Here is a 17825-nt window from a genome sequence, read left to right on the forward strand (position 1 = left end):
CAGTAGAGATTAAAAGCAGTAGTTAACTACATACAGTGGTGTAATCCTAAATCTGAAGGTGCCAGAAACTAAAATATAGATTTTCTTAAGCAAGAACTATTATACAAATTCCCATTTTATTTGTATATTCCATTGAACGTCTAGTAACACATCTAATAGGTAATGCATGCTTTCTACAAGTATTTCCACAAAGTGTCTTTCTCCATCTTGTCAGTAGTTTGCAATACAAGAAGCTCCAAATGCTCCTTTCATTCCATGAAGAAGAATCAGACAGTTGTGCGGAAGGAGTGAGTGACTTAGCTTGCCTATGATGCCGCCTTGACTGCACCACTGGTGCCTATAGAAATAGCACTGCAACGACGGCTGTACTACTGACTAGATGGCATCTGCTGCTTTGAATCAAGTTTGCTTTTGCTTTTCTGACAACACACAGCAAAGATGCTTTGGCTGACCTATATTACATATGTTTATAGCATGCAGCTAGAACCAAAGAGCTCCTGAACTCAATAATACTGACTTATTCAAAATGAAAAATACAGATGTACAATATTTGGGTAATTGCAATAAGAATCACCCAGCATGATTACAACATTACTACAATAATGTGATAATAAGCTGTGTAATAGCAGAGGCACTGACTGATTGAGTTTCACCCTCCACTCATCCTAACTTGAGGACTGGGCATCTTAGTTTGTAAATAGACAGAACAATTACTCTTCCGACATATCTCCACTGGACGATATTATGGTGAGGTGTCATTTCCAGATGATTTACCAGCAATTATTAAATAAATAATTCACAGTCCGTGCCATTTGCATTGTAAATGTGTATCTGCAAACAAGACTTATTTATTTTCAGGCGCGCAGCATGATTAATAAATTAGCAAGTCTTATTCACATGCTAATATAATTTAGATTACATATTAACAATGTTTTACAATGAATTGCTTTGTGAAAGGAAAGACTTATAATATAAAGCAACCTACAGAATGGATCGTTTTCTTAAGGAGTGCTCATCAAGGTTCTCAGTAGCAGTAATATCATTACTGTTCCTCCTTTTCTTCTTCTGAAGATATTTCGATTCTTCACTTGTATTTGATGCTTGGAATTTGCAGATATTTCAAAGGCAATACTATCAAAGAGAAGTTGCATCTGTTTCCTGCTGTCTAATCACTTCAGATGTCCTAGTTCAATCTCAATTCAAATGATCCCACTCAGTGGCAACGTGTTGGGGGGGGACACGCCTGGTCACATGCCCCCCCTGATTTCTGCCAGGCAGTGGCTTAGCCACTGCGTTACAGAAATTTTTTTTTTTCGTGGTCTCAATACGCTTCCATCAGTACCACTTTCAATTAGTATACACATGAACCACCACTCACAATTGACCAATGACATGCTTGCTGTCTGCCAAAACACGTGTTTCAAATTTCTGTTTGTGATTGGGATGTTTACTGTCATTCGTGAGAGGTTCAACCTTGAACTCTTCTAATTGGACAATGCACACAGCTTTTACACTTTACAGTCCAAATGGACGTGCAGCATGACGTAACACTGAGTGAGAGACGTGACGTACAGCCTGACAGCGGTAGGGGAAAGGAAAAAAGAGACTTTCACTTTTTCATTACCATTATTGCTTCATATTTCACTGCAGAAGTAAAGAAAAACTTGAATGTTTATGACATAAGCGGTCTCAATGCGCTTTACAGTCATTGGCAGACGGCGCCCCCTGGAGATGGAAAGGCGGCAGCGTAGTTTGCACCAGCAAACATCACAGCTCAGCTCATTATTTTTTCGTCCCAGACTATAATGTCGATTTTTGGGAAATTGGAAGCGGTGCAATTTAGTCCAACCTTGCTTAGCTTCTAAAATCTCACAGGATAAGTTGGGAACGCCACGAGCACAATTGCAAGATTACTGATTCTGAGAGCTCTAATGAGGCCACACAGGGGTGCGTTCATTTCCAGAGGTTTGAATACTTAACAGGAAATGCTACCAATGAAATCTTATCCTTATTGTATTAAGGATCTGCCTGTGATGAGACTGTGCTGTGGAATTCCAGTACAAACTTTTTAAAATTTTGCCTAAAACAAAAGCTTGTCCTCGTTTAGCATCCTTTTCTTCTCAGCTGAGACAATGGTTTAGATGTGCATCACTGCCTAAACGAACCCTCGAAGGACGCGGGTGTGTGCTGTGATTAAAAACTGGCACTTATTTATTTGTAGTGGTGGGCTATAAAAATTACCATTCCCCTGCTTGCAGGCAGATGTTAGCAAAGAACTCGCCACCATCCATTATTAATCATGATTAATAAGTAAATAATGAAATCTAATTATCTGTAAGTCACAAGGAGCAGAGGCAGGACATGCATACTTTTAAATGTAATGAGCTGCTATAGATCTTCTTGCAGGTCTTTGTGAAGCGGCTGTAATGGCAATAAATGATGCTCTTACAGAAAAAGAGAAACAGAAAACAAAATTAAAACAGGAAATAAAAAACATTACCCTGAACTCTCTGTTTCTCCTTACATGGAAAACTGGAACCTAATTTGCCTATTGCCAATCTGGATTACATTAAGAGCATTGCAGGGACAATTCAGAGAGAGAGAGGTAGTCGGATTTTTCAATTTAATTTCAGTGTGTTTTATTTATACAGCACATTTTATACCCTAGTATCTCAAAGCGCTTTACATGTCGGTGAAACAGAACAAAAGTATGCAATATCAAGAAGCAGTATCGAAAAGTAGATAATTATTATAATAAGGATATCAATAATAAAAAAAAAATTAAACAAGAAATGAACAAGAACAATAGATAAAACACAATGACTAAAAACACAGAAATCAGCAAATAAAATAGATAGAAACAATAATATTCGTTTCGTCAGGTTATTGACTGACGTAGCATCTCTAATAGAAAACGGCAGGGAGTTCCACTATCCGGGGGCAGTGTAACTAAACATGCTTTCTGCTCTACTTCTCAATTTTAACTTTCGGAGGCACAAAAGGCCGGAGTTAGCTGACCTTAAAGTGCCCAGAGGTTTATATGGGGACAGAATATCTCTTAGGTAATCGGTGACAAGCCATTTGGTGCTTTATATGTAAGATTTTAAAATCAATTCTAAAACGCACTGGAAGCCAGTGCAGGGAGGCCAGCACAGGAGTATATGAGCCCGTTTTTTTGTTCTAGTGAGACCCCTAGCAGCTGCATTCTGAACAAGATGCATATGTGACAAGGAAGGACCAAGAAGTCCAGCAAACATTGCAATAGTCAAGTCTAAACTAAACAAATACATGACGTAACTTCTCAGCATCTGACAGAAAAAGAAAAGACCTAAGTTTATCAAAGTTTTAATAGATGATAAAAAGACATTTTTATAATTTTTCAAAATACAGGTACTGTATAAGCTTCAAAACTTAAACAGGAATCAAATATAACCCCCACATGATGTTTAAGAAATGATCTTCAATGAAAGTGCCATGGCATACATTCTGTGCTAAAGAGCAAGAGTATCACATGGGTACTTTGGTAGAATGGTAACACAGCGGTAGCTTATGACTCCGCTTGGGATACTTCAAGGCCACATACTGGTATTAAAATATTATTCCAATGGTAATTATCATGGGTCCTGTCACAATTATTACGATAACATTTCAAAATAAAAGTTGTTAGTTGACTTGCTCACTGTGGCAAGTGAGTGTGTGATTAATTTGAAACTTAAAGACCAATAAATGCTCAATGCAGTCATAAAATAGCAATGCTGTATTTATCTGACTTGTACTGAACCTCACCACCCCACCCCACCCCACAGCTTTTGTGTTACTTGCAAAATACTAGCACAGCATATTGTATGCATTTGTGTTAGTGGAGAATATGTTTGCATAAAAATCAGTGCAGTGCTACTGTGAAATATTAATGGAAATCAGCTCTTGCAGAGCCGGAGAGCATAAGCTCAAACCCTTTTTTCCTTCCCCAGATTTTCTGCCTGGTTGCTGCTCAGCAGCCAGAGCAGCAGCAGCTCCTTGCAGGGTCCTGCTGCACAGTGATGTGCAAGGAAAGGGTGGCAGCTTTGCCAGGTCCATTAGAGCCATGGTGCAAGGGAATACCTTCCATGTAGTATATCGAATCCTATGTGGCTCCATTCGTTTTTAAGATACATTTTCCTACCGTATGGCCTGCTAATAAGGTTTGGCTGGCTGGGCCCGGGAGATTGATTAACGCTCTTAATAGATTTACAAGAGGCTGTTATATGCTGCATTTCCAGGTGGAGAGGAGCTGCTTCCTGTCTGAGTTTACCGTTAGCTAAGATCATGTACAATTAACAAGGATTCCATTTGAAAATAAAGCAGCAATTGACATCAAATCCCAATATAAGACACTGCACCTGTGGAATTGACAGAATAATGGACTGGTGAGCTCATTCCAGGTCTAATGCCCATTCCCTCTGTGTCTGGTGTTATTGCCCTTATAACAAACCCTGCAGCTATTCCCCAATAAACTACAAATCATAGCAAAGTAAGATCAGAAAACAGGAAAACAGCCAATCAGATATGAATCCCTAGCATGGAAAACAAATTAGTCAACTTCTGAAATCGGCCTAAAAACAATCCTCAGCCTGAGCTAAAAACAAAAAAAAAATTAAAAAAAAACAATTTGCACACAGTTGTAAATAATTTCACTCTGACTAAATTAACATTTATATATATATATATATATATATATATTTTGATGCTACGTGTATTTATAGCACATTGTTTCTTGTAGATTTGCTAAACAGAATGTAGATAATGAAGTGTGAAATGAGGCTTCTTTGAAATGCAATGTGCAATACAGTATTTTACTTAATGAAGTGGTTGTTTCTGTGTAGCAACGAACGATGCAGTTGGTCCACTATACTAGACACCCCTGACATAATGCTGTCACTGGGGAGTAGAACCACCAATCGTCACCTGGAGGGTTTTGGATGTGAAGAAGGAGCATCTAAAACACAAGCAACCTTCAAGATGATCCTTTCCTATTACATTAGATACCTTTTAGTCGTGACAATTTGTCTGCTGAGGAGGGACAAGCCTTAATGGACCTCTTCTCTGTAATTAGTTTAGTTATGGATTCAATACAATCCAATACAAATGTATTTTTATATAGCACCCTTCACGCCATGGCATCCCAGAGCGCTGTACAAAATTAAAAACAAAACAAGAGAGCTCATGTGTACAATGTGTCTCATGTGTCTCCAGCTGATTTACAAAGAGTTTTTGGAACAACTAAATGTTGTGCATTTTCTGATACGTAAGCATATGCCAACTGAAAAGCCACTACTGGCCCTCTATCAAAAAGTGTCTGTTATTCATGATGACTGAAACTAGCATGCAACCAGGAGACCATGTCCGTCCCCCGTCCCCTGCCCCCCGTCCCCCGCCCCCCCAGATGTCAGATGCTATTTGCATAGCAGAATGAACTTGTGAAGCACAGAGTGTTTAAACTGAAGTGCATGCTGCAGACCATGGGGGGGGGGGGGGGTTCTATTTTTTTGTCCAGCCCTGTATGTGCTGTATATGCCTGTTCATTTTTGTGGTTTTCGAAATGATTTACATATAAACCCTTTTCCCTTCATGATAATGTTCTCAATGGCCCATCGCATTATGTGCTGATTTTTTCAGTAATGTGTTTCTCTATTGTAAATGACTGAGTGTTAACTGCTATATCGCAGGTAATAATTGGTGTTAGGATGATTGATGCAGTGGAGTCTGGATTCCTGCAGTCCCCAAGGAGCACATTTATAAAATGAGACATGATGTGTCTCTGAGTTTCCCCTGCTGCTTACACACACACGTTCACACCACACCATATTTGAAATCATACCACATAACTAAAGGAGTGGTTTACTCCAGTCACATACATATTACACATAAGGAACCATCTTTTCCAAGAGTGTATGATAAGGCAAATGCACTGCATTGTAGTTCAATAAATATTCACTGCTCCTCTTTGGAACTGATTATTGTAACAATGTACCCATATTTGGATGGTAAACCTCTATTTGGAATGACCGAGCTATGATTGGCAGAGATCACTGTGCTGTGTTGCATTGATCAGCTATGCACATAGCAAGCGTGCTGCCTGCCCTGGAAGTGACTGCACTGCCCTGACTACAGCTGTTCCAATACAGAGATGAAGGGCTTTGCATTCCGACAGTAAATTCTGGCAACTGTCTGCATTGGCCAGAAACACTGTAATACCAGTAGATGGCGTGGATGCCCATATATATATATATATATATATATATATATATATATATATATATATATATATATATATATATTTTTTTTTTTTTTTTTTTTTTTTTTTTCTTGTTTATTTAATTATGAAAACTAATCTGCATTTCAATCCAGGTTGCCGACACAGAGGCTGACAGCTCTCTCCCTCCCACTCGCTAGTGAAGAATCAGCTCTCTTCAAAGAGAAACACAAAGCGAGAGACAGAATGACACAGAGAGAAACAGAGAGAGAGAGAGAGAGAGAGAGAGAGAGAGAGAGAGAGAGAGAGAGAGAGAGAGAAGGAAGCTCTCCAAGTGACTAGAGTCCACTCAACAGCGATGGCAAATACCAATAAAGCCAATTTGAATTTGAATTGAATTTGAATTTGAGAGAGAGATTGAGAAGGAAGCTCTTGTTTGTAAAAATAACTATATATATATAGAGAGAGAGAGAGAGAGAGAGATAGATAGATAGATAGATAGATAGATAGATAGATAGATAGATAGATAGATGGTATGTTTCTGTATTTGTACCTGTACCTGTGATTATTGCTTGTAATTGAACACAATGCCATTGTAATTGCAGTAGCAATATAAATATATATGACCCCAGGTTTGCTATACAGCGATAGTGATTTGACTTTTTTATTTATTTACTTTTTTAACAGGGGTAATGCAAATTAAACATATACATGTGTTACACTTGATTACCAAAATGCTGGGTGGGAACTGGCACGTTTACCAGCTCACTGCCTATAACACATGCACACTCACGTTTACTATTATCAGCCCCACAGCTGTGCCATGACATTACCATAAAACAGATCAAACCGAGAGGTGTCTCAATGTGACACCACTGAGTACGACACCAGCCTTTCTCTCACAGGATTTTACACCGATATACAAATTTGGAATACTGGTATTGAACTGGCACAGTTATTATGCAAAACTAAGTTTAATTGAAATAGGCTGAACCCTGACACGTTGTTTCACACTAATCTTATAACATTGCGCCCTGGCGTAAAAGCCTTGATAACCAGGAGCCAGCCTCCTAGTCACACAGGAGAAACGTGGGCGGTCCGTAGAAGGACAACTGAGAAGCACTTGGACTGGAGATCGTGGAAATGTGGAAGCCCAGTGATTATAGCGCTCGCCTTTTAGCTCTGGGATGCAAATCTGATTCTGACCTGGAACTCGCGTGTGATGATGCAATAGCGCATGGAAGCACCTATTAGGAATGTTTCGGGTCCAGTGAACTGGCATTAGAGAAACGCACCTGCCCGGCTCAGATATCTAATTTGTTGCGGTTGACAGTCTTATTGAGATGAATGTCTGTGGTTTTGTAGCCAAGCTTGAGTACTACCCACGCTGCTATTGTATCTGTCTGTCTACACTGATGCTGGCAACTTAGGTGTAATGGTCATTAAAAAAATGAAATGCGTGTTATCTAGCCCTTTCCTCACAACCTCTATAAACCACAGTATCTCCCCAATGCACAACAAAAGAATATTAACACTCTCTCTCACACACACACACACACACACACACGCACGCAGGCACACACACACGCACGCACGTACGCACGCAGGCACACACACACACACACTCTCTCTCTCTCACACACACACACACAAACACACACACACACACGCACATACACACTGACACACACACACACACACACACACACACACACACACACACACACACACACACATACACACACACACCTCCAGCAAATGAATAAGCGTTGGACCTAGTCACAAAAGTGCCACCTGTTGAAACTCCAGTCCATAGTGGCATTGCAGCTTCCAGAGAAAAAAATTATATCAATCCAAAGTACAAATATTAAGCCTGAATCCTTGCATCGATTTTGCAATAGTAAGATTGATGAAGATGTCATTATTATTATTAGTAGTAGTAGTAGTAGTAGTAGTAGTAGTAGTAGTAGCAGTAGTAGTAGTAGTAGTAGTAGTAGTAGTAGTAGTAGTAGTATTACCTAAACAGCTTCCTAACTGAAGTGCCTTTCTCGATGAAGCATGACTGAAGATATTTAAATGCAATACAATAACAACTTTTTAAACAAGACGTTTAAAATACACTAATAACGTGTTGAGTCAATGCAGGACTCCAGAGAGCGAGAAAGCGAGCGGTGCTCCACTGGCTCCAGTTGATTGCTATGTTCATTGCTGCTCTCACGGTTGCTTTGCTAGGCAAGGCAAGCCTGCTGCATACGAATACACCCGGTTAAACGAGTCTGCGAATACCGCTACTCTGGCAGAGATAAAAAAAAAAAACCATGTTTAAAATGAAAAGATCCCCTTCTCTTCCTTCGCATGGTTTGCTGGTGTGTGCACGGATTAATTGTGGCGATAGGAGTAGCGGAATAGCTGGAATTGAAAAGCAGTGAGAGGATGAGAGAGAGAGGAGGATAATCTATTTGGTTCCCGGGAATAGCTCATCTAAATGAAAATTTTAAATTGCTTTATCAAAAATAGCTGGAATGTATCCAACAGCGCGAACTGTTACATACACTTGCAGAACTGTTCAGTGTGCAATTTGATTTCAAAACAATTACAAATGAATCAATTTTGTTGCTGATCTATAAAGGCTAAACAGGAACAACAGGTTTGGATACGCAAACTGGCGAGCAAACATTCAAAGCATTGTGAATTGGCCCAGTGGAAAAAAAAAAAAGTTTCGACTAAGGAAAAAAATAAATGACTGGCAAAAAAAACTGGATCTGTAGGCTGCTTAATCCACAACTAATCCCATGCAATGTAGACGTTGTTTCACATGATGTAACGCTGCTGTAGTAGCGCCTTTGCAGGATCACATCCTTGAACAGCAGTATACGATAGCCTACTTAAACTATGAGCATTCACAAATTAAAAGACGATGCTTCGTATCAGGGGACTCGCAGACCTCTGCATGTAAATGATGCAGCGTTTTCGAGAAGCAGAAGCGAAGTAAATTAGCACTCTTTACCAGTGCATCAGAAAAGCCCAGGTGCGGATTTCCTATCCTGCTGTATACCTGTTCTTACTATTTTTTTAAATACTAATTCCATATTGATATAGAATATACGCCTCATACTGCTTTTTCAAAATGTGCAATGCAATGATGTATTTAATTGGGATGATCTGCAATATTTTAAACATATGCCACGTATTAGTTTGTCATGCATTCTGATAAAGCAGTGCATATAATAAGAGAATGATATCATACCTCTGATACAAATCCCGGTGGGGGTTCACGTTAGCAATCCAAAATTCCAGGGATGGTGCTACATTCGTGAATTAGTAGCACTGTGGCGAATGCTTGGACAACACGGTCCCTCTCCTGTCTTACAATTCATCAGTGTTTCACTCAGCAGAAGCCCGCCTTGCTCAAGCCGTTTGTAGCGCTCCTCTGCCTTCTCAATGCGGAGTGATGCTTAACCGAAACACTTATGGCATTGCTTGAATGTATATGAATTTGTTTCAGACATACACTCTGCCCTCTTCTATGTCAGCCAATTGGATGCATCACCCAGTTGTCCAAACGAACAGCCCACTATAAAATGGGCCAGAGATTCTTATAATAAAAAAAGAAAAACAACAAAAAAATGAGGTACGCTGTCCACCGCGCAGTGGTGCTGAAACTGGACAAAAACGAGCGTGTTCTGTTGTTTTGTTTTTTTAAGCGCAGCGTTTCTTCAGAGCTCCTGGCGTGCGATGCTGAAAATTAGCCCTTTACGGTTTACTAGATGAAATCCTCTATGAAGCTGCTGTACTTAATCTTGTAATGCTGAGATTTAGTGGCAATGAGAAATGACTGATATTAGTATAGCACACTCCCCCGCTGAAGCAGAGCTGAACTAGACATATAAGACATTGCTCTGCAGAAGTCGATGTCAAATCAGATGCATTAGACACATATAATACTGTTATACAGTACTTTAAGCACTATTGCCACTGCTGTTATTCCAGAGTGTATAATGGTCTAGTGAACCCCTCTGCAAACACCGGAAAAACGATGCTTAAGATTCTTCCTGAGACTTTAACATTCCGGGTTGTTTTTTGTTTGTTTGTTTGTTTTTAAATCAAAGTTTATGGACATTTCACCGAAGACAGTTCCCCAGAAATGAATCCACTGTGGAGAAATCAGAAGGAGAAATCGGAATTCCAAGCTTCGTGTCTTTATATATAAACACAGTGGTGCTTCCACAAGTGTGTATCCAGATCCGGTATGTGCTACAAAGCGCATTCGGAGTATCCTTCCGTCTGTTTTGGAATATGGGGGGGGGGGGGGGGGGGGGGTCGCTGCTTTGAAACAGCAGAGATTAAATTGAAGAAAAAAAACACATACACACTATGGCACTGTCACTAATTCTGCAGAAGATTTTGTGCACTTGAAATCGAGCGACACAAAGCTTGATGAACGAGGTCCCGTGTGTGGAAAAAAACTACACTCCGAATGCTTTAGAAAAAGATAAAAAACCTTTTTTTATAAGCTTCGGCTTCCACCGCACTGATTATGAAGTCTCTCTTGCAGCTGCAGACTCGCAGTATTGGAGTCACCGCTGTGTCTAAGCAGCTGCTGCTGCTGTTGCTGCTCACGATGTTACAGCGCTGATATAATGCAGCTGCCGTGTCGGCTGTGAAATACTGCTGGCTGGTGGGGAAACCAAGCCCTAGGTAATCTGGAGAGTATGCATTGATGGAAGCCAGTGGGCACAGTAGTATTCTACTCGGGGCGTCTCCGAGAGCTAGTTCTATCTTCATCAGCCGGTGAAACACTCTTGTGCATTGTAACGGCCGGGGGAATGAGGGGTGCTTGATTTATGAATTGGGTCGGGGGGGGGGGGGGGGGTCGCCCTGCAGTCTGCACCTGTACTCGCGCAGCAACACGCACGCGGCAACCACCCGCATAGTAATCGTGAATGCATTAGGCTGTCCAACGCAACCATGGGAATTATGACCTGCTGAATCGCTGAAGGAGCTCAAAACCGTGTTTCTGTTCTCCATTATGTAGAATACACCTGGGAATTGTATAACACAGGCTAGTAATAGTTTTTCTTTCTTGCGGCGCTGGTGCTTGTATTAAAATAGTTTTTTTTTCTTCTACTACCGCAGTATCAGCCACGTTCCAGATTATATATATATATATATATATATATATATATATATATATATATATATATATATATATATATATATATACACACACACACACACACACACACACACACACACACACACACACACACTATACTATACTATACTATACTATACTATACTATACTATACTATACTATACTATACTATACTATACTATATTTACTTATCATTTGCTTTTCAAGATGTTTGCATTTATAAAGCGGTCGGGTGGGCCGGCTGCTTAAATACTTGGGGATGAGATGGGGGGACCAGATTTTGTGAATGCCAAATCAAATACATTAGACACATACTGTACAGTACTTTAAGCAGAATGCATGCTGTGGATGAAGCTCTGGTGATAGCAGTGGAAGCGGCTAACGTACTGCACACAAATCTTGCAAAAGGATAGTCGGCTGTGTACTACATGCGATGCAATATTTATCATCCGCGCGAATCAATATGATTCTATCACAATCAGCCTAGCAGGCAGCCCTCTGTTCCCCTTTGGACGATTTAATAAAACAAGTGGTTTCCTGCGCGCTTATAATAGATCCGTATGGTTTCTTCTAGCTTTATAGAACCCTTCATGCTTACATTCTAAATAACACATACCTGTAGTTTATAAACGGGGGTCCAAAGTGGAATTAAACCGTCAGAAATATATCTGTTTGGGATTCCATCATTTGAATTTGGAACACTTTGGTTTAACCTAAACACAATCCAGGCTTCAAGTCTTCAGTGACGTATGCATTTTATATTGAACGCCCAAGATCACTGTTTTCAGTACTTATGGTAAAATATCATCTATTTAAGTTCCTACAAAAATTCTCTAAGAACGGAACGACATTTCTTTTCTTTCTTCAATAGGATCAGGATTATATTACATGTAATTTCGTCAAAATATGCGTATCATGCACTTTCCCTTTCAACCTCTAAAATGATATCTACTGCACTTGTTCTCCTCTTCACATGCATTAAAAATGAGGGCACGTTATACATTATCAGAAGATCAATATCCACGCTAATGCTAGCCATATGTAGCAACAAGGGGCAGCACTTCGGTTTATAGAGATCTCCTGTGGGGAGCCGCCCATCAATTTCACTCCACTGTTGGTAAATGGAAGTTGATAAATAAAACAAGTAGGCTAGTGGGTGAAGTTGTCGGCTTGACTTTGAAAACCTTCCCAATCATAAACCATTTCGTGGCTGATTTGAAGTTCAAGTAATTATTGAACAGCAACTAAAACACGTTCATGCAAATCTCCATGCACCACATTGATTATTACCACTTGCCCCCACCAGGATGTCTGCAATATCCCTGCAGTAATCGGTATTATAATGCAGTATTTTGGACATATTATGCAGGCTGTCACACTGCAAAGTTCCTGCGTCCAAAATACGGTAACAGCCATTAGTTTTCTCTGCATAGTCATAAGTTAAAACGCATATGTCAGTAGCCTACAGTCGTTAAGAAAAGCACACTTGTTAAAGTCTTAGCTCCCTTGTAGTAGTTCAGCGACAGAAAATACATCTAATCCTTTTCAAAGTAATTTAATATTGGCCTAATCCTTAAAAAAACACGACTCTGACTAATCAAAATCCCAGTTACGTGTAGTGACAGATTGAGACACGCTATCGCCATCTCCCTGTCTTGATGAGCTCGTCTCTGGCATCACATATCTTTCGTATTAGTGTTGTGAGGAGAGAGAAGGAGGGGAGGAAGTGGATGGAAAGTATTGAGTTCTTGGTGTGTACAGACTCTTTTCCTGCTTAATAAAATGTTGTTTTTTTCTTTTTTTTAAGGTTTCAGGCGCCGTCTAGTGCTTGGATATGCATCCACTTGGAATTGATCAATGGTGTCAAACCGAATTTTTTACAGTCCTATTTTCTACGTGCTTTGAGGTAATCAGAGAACATTAACTCTTATTAAATATATTTGGTCTCTTCATTCTTGCGCAAAATATAGAGAATTGCGAGAGAAATATATCCCACGAATTCATACAGTTTATACAGATCGGATGATTATTTTTTAAGAAGCAAACAAACCACGGTCTACTGGCCCATGCACTAATTTACCAAAGTCAACTCTGAACATACTGTATCGATCCTAAGGGTCTGGTGTTATGAAAATCGTCTGCCAACGTCATGAAATAAATATTAAAAAGATGTATTACTATATTACTGCTGTCTTTGTACCGCTCTATGTAGGCTACTGTGTATACATCCCTTGGAGGGTTTCTTTTTCATTCAAATTTTGCTGACAAAATAAAGTAATGAATAAAGTTAGTTGGGGCTTGAGTCACACAAACAGCCAGGGGAATGAATGTGCTATTTTAACATTTAATAATAAAGTACAAAATCCAAACAGTGGGAATACACTAAACTATGGGTTTGGCTCAGGTCTCAAATTATACACATCGGCACATCACAACATGGCACTGTCCATAAAAGGCTAATGCTACACAGTGGTCACTACACAAAGCACACTGGTCCTAGTGTGGTACTGCAATGAATCATCGTTGGGTTTTGACTGCTATTGCATAAATATAAGATCCACTGCAGTACCATTCTATCATTGGCTTGTTCCATTGTAGCTGCCCTTGTGCTACCATTGCCCCTCAGCACACAACCGATCCCAAAGATGTCATTCGGCAATGGCTGTTGGCAGTCTATTTAACTGTCATAACCATCTGACAGCACTGAAGTCAGACTCAGTCCCATACCCTATGCCTGTTCATAGTTACTGGCCAGACTCCCAGATAATCTTGCCTGGCTACCGCCAAACCATTCCTAATTACTCCCATTTGGATCAAACAAAATAAAACTGCTGAACCAGAAAACATCTCCCACTTATAGAATTACCAAAAACTTTGTGTTTATTTTTTCACTTCACTTAAAGTCTCTTTCCTATACAATTTCCACGTTTCATTTGATTTCTTTCCCTCCCTTGCCTGTGTGACCCACTGTATCGAGCGAGAGTTTCACACCTGCCATTAGGGTAATGTCCAATACATCAAACAAAACACACACACCTTCCTCTTCATGGGACCATTACGAGAGTCATCGTCACTCACCAGGACTGTAGTCTTTGTCTTTGAGTTTGCAGTTTCAGTATTTCAATAAATACGCCCCTGTGTTATGGATTCATTCAATTGCTGTACATAATACTTACCTGGGAGGAGGACAAACACAGACAGCAGGGACTGAACCCGGCACCTTCTGCATTGAAAATAACATCCTTACCACCTGAGCAAGGGGGACAGCTCTGCTGACTGGAGATAGACTCATAATCCTGACCTGGCTCTCCCAAGGTCTGCTCCAATCTCCAAAGCCTACTAAAAGCATTGCCCTATTCCAGGAGTCCCTCTCTTATGTAACATGTGCTGTCTCTAAGGGCATTCTTAGAATGGTTTGCAAATGGATTTTACTCTTGTCATTGTTTAACATCCTTACATTATTCAAGCTCTGGCTGAGGGAATCCTCCAATGAAAAATACCATTGAAAAAAATGGAATGGATGAGAAACACAAAGAATTGCTCAGGCAGTCGAACTGAAGCACTTTAATTCTCCTTGGTCAGATCCTTGCGGCCGAGTTTGGATCCATAAACCCTCAATTCGTCCAGTAGCACTGAAAAAGTAATTGTTTTTTGTCATTTGGGTTTTGCGGCATGCAAACTGTACACTCTTGATGTGCAAAGAATAATTACAGCAGTCTGACATCTCTCCATTACGTGGCACTGCGGTGAAACTGTTTGTTTTAATGTCTTTCTGTGGGATACCACATTTACACCACAAAAGGGAGGAGAAAGACTACAGCCCTGGCAAGTTACGATGAACATTTCATATTCATGGTGTTTATTAACTCATTTACCGCATAAGTTGACAGCAAACTACAGGGCTTTATAGAATGCTTCAGTTGTGGGTCATCATTGAGAAATTGATTCAAAGCAAAGATTTGAAATCCACAGCGTGGGGGTCCCGGAGTGGCTCATCTGGTGCAGCGTGAGGTGCAAGGTGAGCCATACAGGCAGGGGAGGGCAAGGAGAGTTGAAACAGCATCCAGCAACATGTGACCGATCTTACCGGAACATGGAACGCAGTGGTTTTGAGGACATGGTTTAGGTCCTTAGTGACAGTAATTGTGCTCACACCCCTACACACACACACACACACACACACGTACACACACACGGACACACACGCACACACCGCACTGGATTCATTCTCAAATTAATGCTGGGGTGGTGTGAGCTGGCTCCTGGGAATGCTCTCTTGCAGTTCATTTGTGCTGCACAGACCCAGGAGATTGCTTGTGTTTCAATTAACTGCACGACCAAAGAAACACAAAACCCTGTAATATATGAATCCCCAGTGAGAACTACACTGGGGTTGACAGAATAGGCTCAGATCTTTATTCTATCCTTCACGATTACAGGCAACGTTTTCTAACATGTCTTGTATAGAAAGGATACACACAAAGTTTCAAACGTGTTCTCCAATGGAAGTAAAAGAGAATCTGCAATGGCATTAGCTATGGTAAAAAAAAAATGTAAGAAACTAAGTGAAGTTGACAAAAGTTTGGGCTTTTTAAAAGGCTCTTAACACAGTAAGTTTGGTCAACTCGATTTTGGCTTCTCATTTACTTCCAATGCAGCAGAACCAGCAATGTCAAAGCAAATTGATATAATTGATTTTCTGTTTATCAATGACTTTTTATCTACTTTGGGTGCATTTCTCAATAAATAGATTTTCATCTTTTAATGGACTTCAATGGATTTCCTGCTCTCTATAGTAGCAGGGGCCCATAGCTTGTGTGTGTGTGCACACTAATAAAGTTCCCATCGAACCCTAACTCTGTCTCAGGATACCCAACTCATAAGAATCCCTTTAAGAATTCATGCTCAAAGTACAGCCATCAATTATTGATACCATGCTAGTTGTGGCAAAATGCATTTCCTATTTCAGGAAGGTACCACAACTTCTATACACACACACAAACATGCAAGCCAAGCTCGATCCAACTCAAGGCACCATTAACAAACTCAATGGACTGTTTGCAGCACCATCGCGGTATCATATCAGTGCCAGTGTGAGTCTTGGTGGATCTCCCCTCTGATTTGATCACTGCCTGCATCTGAAAACACCTCAATAGATTACATATTGTATGTTTATAACAGATCTTTCAACTAGAGCGTCACCGGTCCTATACTGCACAGGGGAATGTGGATCTTTGGCAGAGCCATTGTATTCTTCATAGCACAGCGTGTAGGTGGCATTTCAGTCCGTGCCAAAGACATTTAGAAGTCACAGAGAGTCAGGGGCATAGATCCAGTCTCCCTCCCGGTTGGCCACTTATCCCCAGCTCGGCAGTGGAGGAAGTCAGTCTCCAGGCTGCCCCAAGACCAAGCCATCTCACTTTGTACGACAGAGACACCCCCCTCCTCTCGGCTTCTCTCTCAGTCTGTCTAGTCAAAGAAAAATCACTGTTCGTCTTTTATGAGATGCACTGCTGCAGAGGGAGGCATTATCCAAACTGGTTGCTAAGCAGATCCTTTATTCAGAAGGCTGTACTGCATATTTGAGTCTGCAGGGATGTCTGCTATTAACTCCAGAAATGCTGCTGCCTTTTCTGCACAGGCTCTTTCATCTAAACATTCTTTAGTGTTGGGGGATCGCGCACCTCCAAATAGGGAATTTGTATTTTCTTACACACTGAGTTCAACAGAGTGTTCAGTACGCAGTTCAGTTCTCAACAACAGTAATGTGTGTGTGGGTTACTGGCGATGCTCGTATGACAACCCTATAAAACCAACTGAACATATAAATGTATAATAATGCAATAGCAGAAATATAAAGCTTGATGCTTTTTTAAAAAAATAATTCTCCAATAGCTTAGCCAGTCCATCCTAGAATTTCAATTTCCATGCAATACTTATAGTATATATTTCCCTTTCTTGCCTGAGCTCAAAGTCTTAGACTTTCACAAAGCTGCAATTGTTTTTAACCACAGTATCAGGCAACACCCTTTCATACAGGGAGCTCCAAACCATGGACATTTTCTGCAATTGCAGATCATGTTTTAATATTGAGAATATTTAGTGTTTTAAACCCAAATCTGGAAGAATCTAAAAATATTGGGTGGCCACACCCCATTGGCTCTCTGAACCACGCAACAGAATTCTCTAAATCCATTCCTGTGTAAAAGACCCATCATGTAATAATATATGATTCTTACATGTTACAGGGAAAGCATTCTGTATATGTAATTCAATGTTGTTATGTGTAGTAATACTATAACTGTTAATAGCACCATTCAGAACATGTTTATAGACTGTACCTAACCACTTCCAGCACACTGTTTTACAGTCAATTTAAAGTAGCTTTACTGTAAAATTCAAAATGATTTGATTGCTTAAATGAATCTGATTGGGAT

The 17825-nt window shown here is 40.2% G+C and overlaps 1 protein-coding gene across 1 annotated transcript in view; it reads right to left on the bottom strand.

The window, feature by feature from the left end:
• LOC117435454 (metabotropic glutamate receptor 4-like) overlaps positions 1-10495 on the bottom strand; it is a 135721-nt gene extending 125226 nt beyond the window's left edge. The window contains exon 1 of the mRNA XM_059004965.1: positions 9480-10495. The gene's annotated coding sequence lies outside the window, so the exon portion shown is untranslated. The remainder of the gene's footprint in view (positions 1-9479) is intronic.
• Positions 10496-17825: the final 7330 nt, after the last annotated feature.

The sequence above is a fragment of the Acipenser ruthenus genome, chromosome 30, assembly GCF_902713425.1.
Source record: "Acipenser ruthenus chromosome 30, fAciRut3.2 maternal haplotype, whole genome shotgun sequence".
NCBI lineage: Eukaryota > Metazoa > Chordata > Actinopteri > Acipenseriformes > Acipenseridae > Acipenser > Acipenser ruthenus.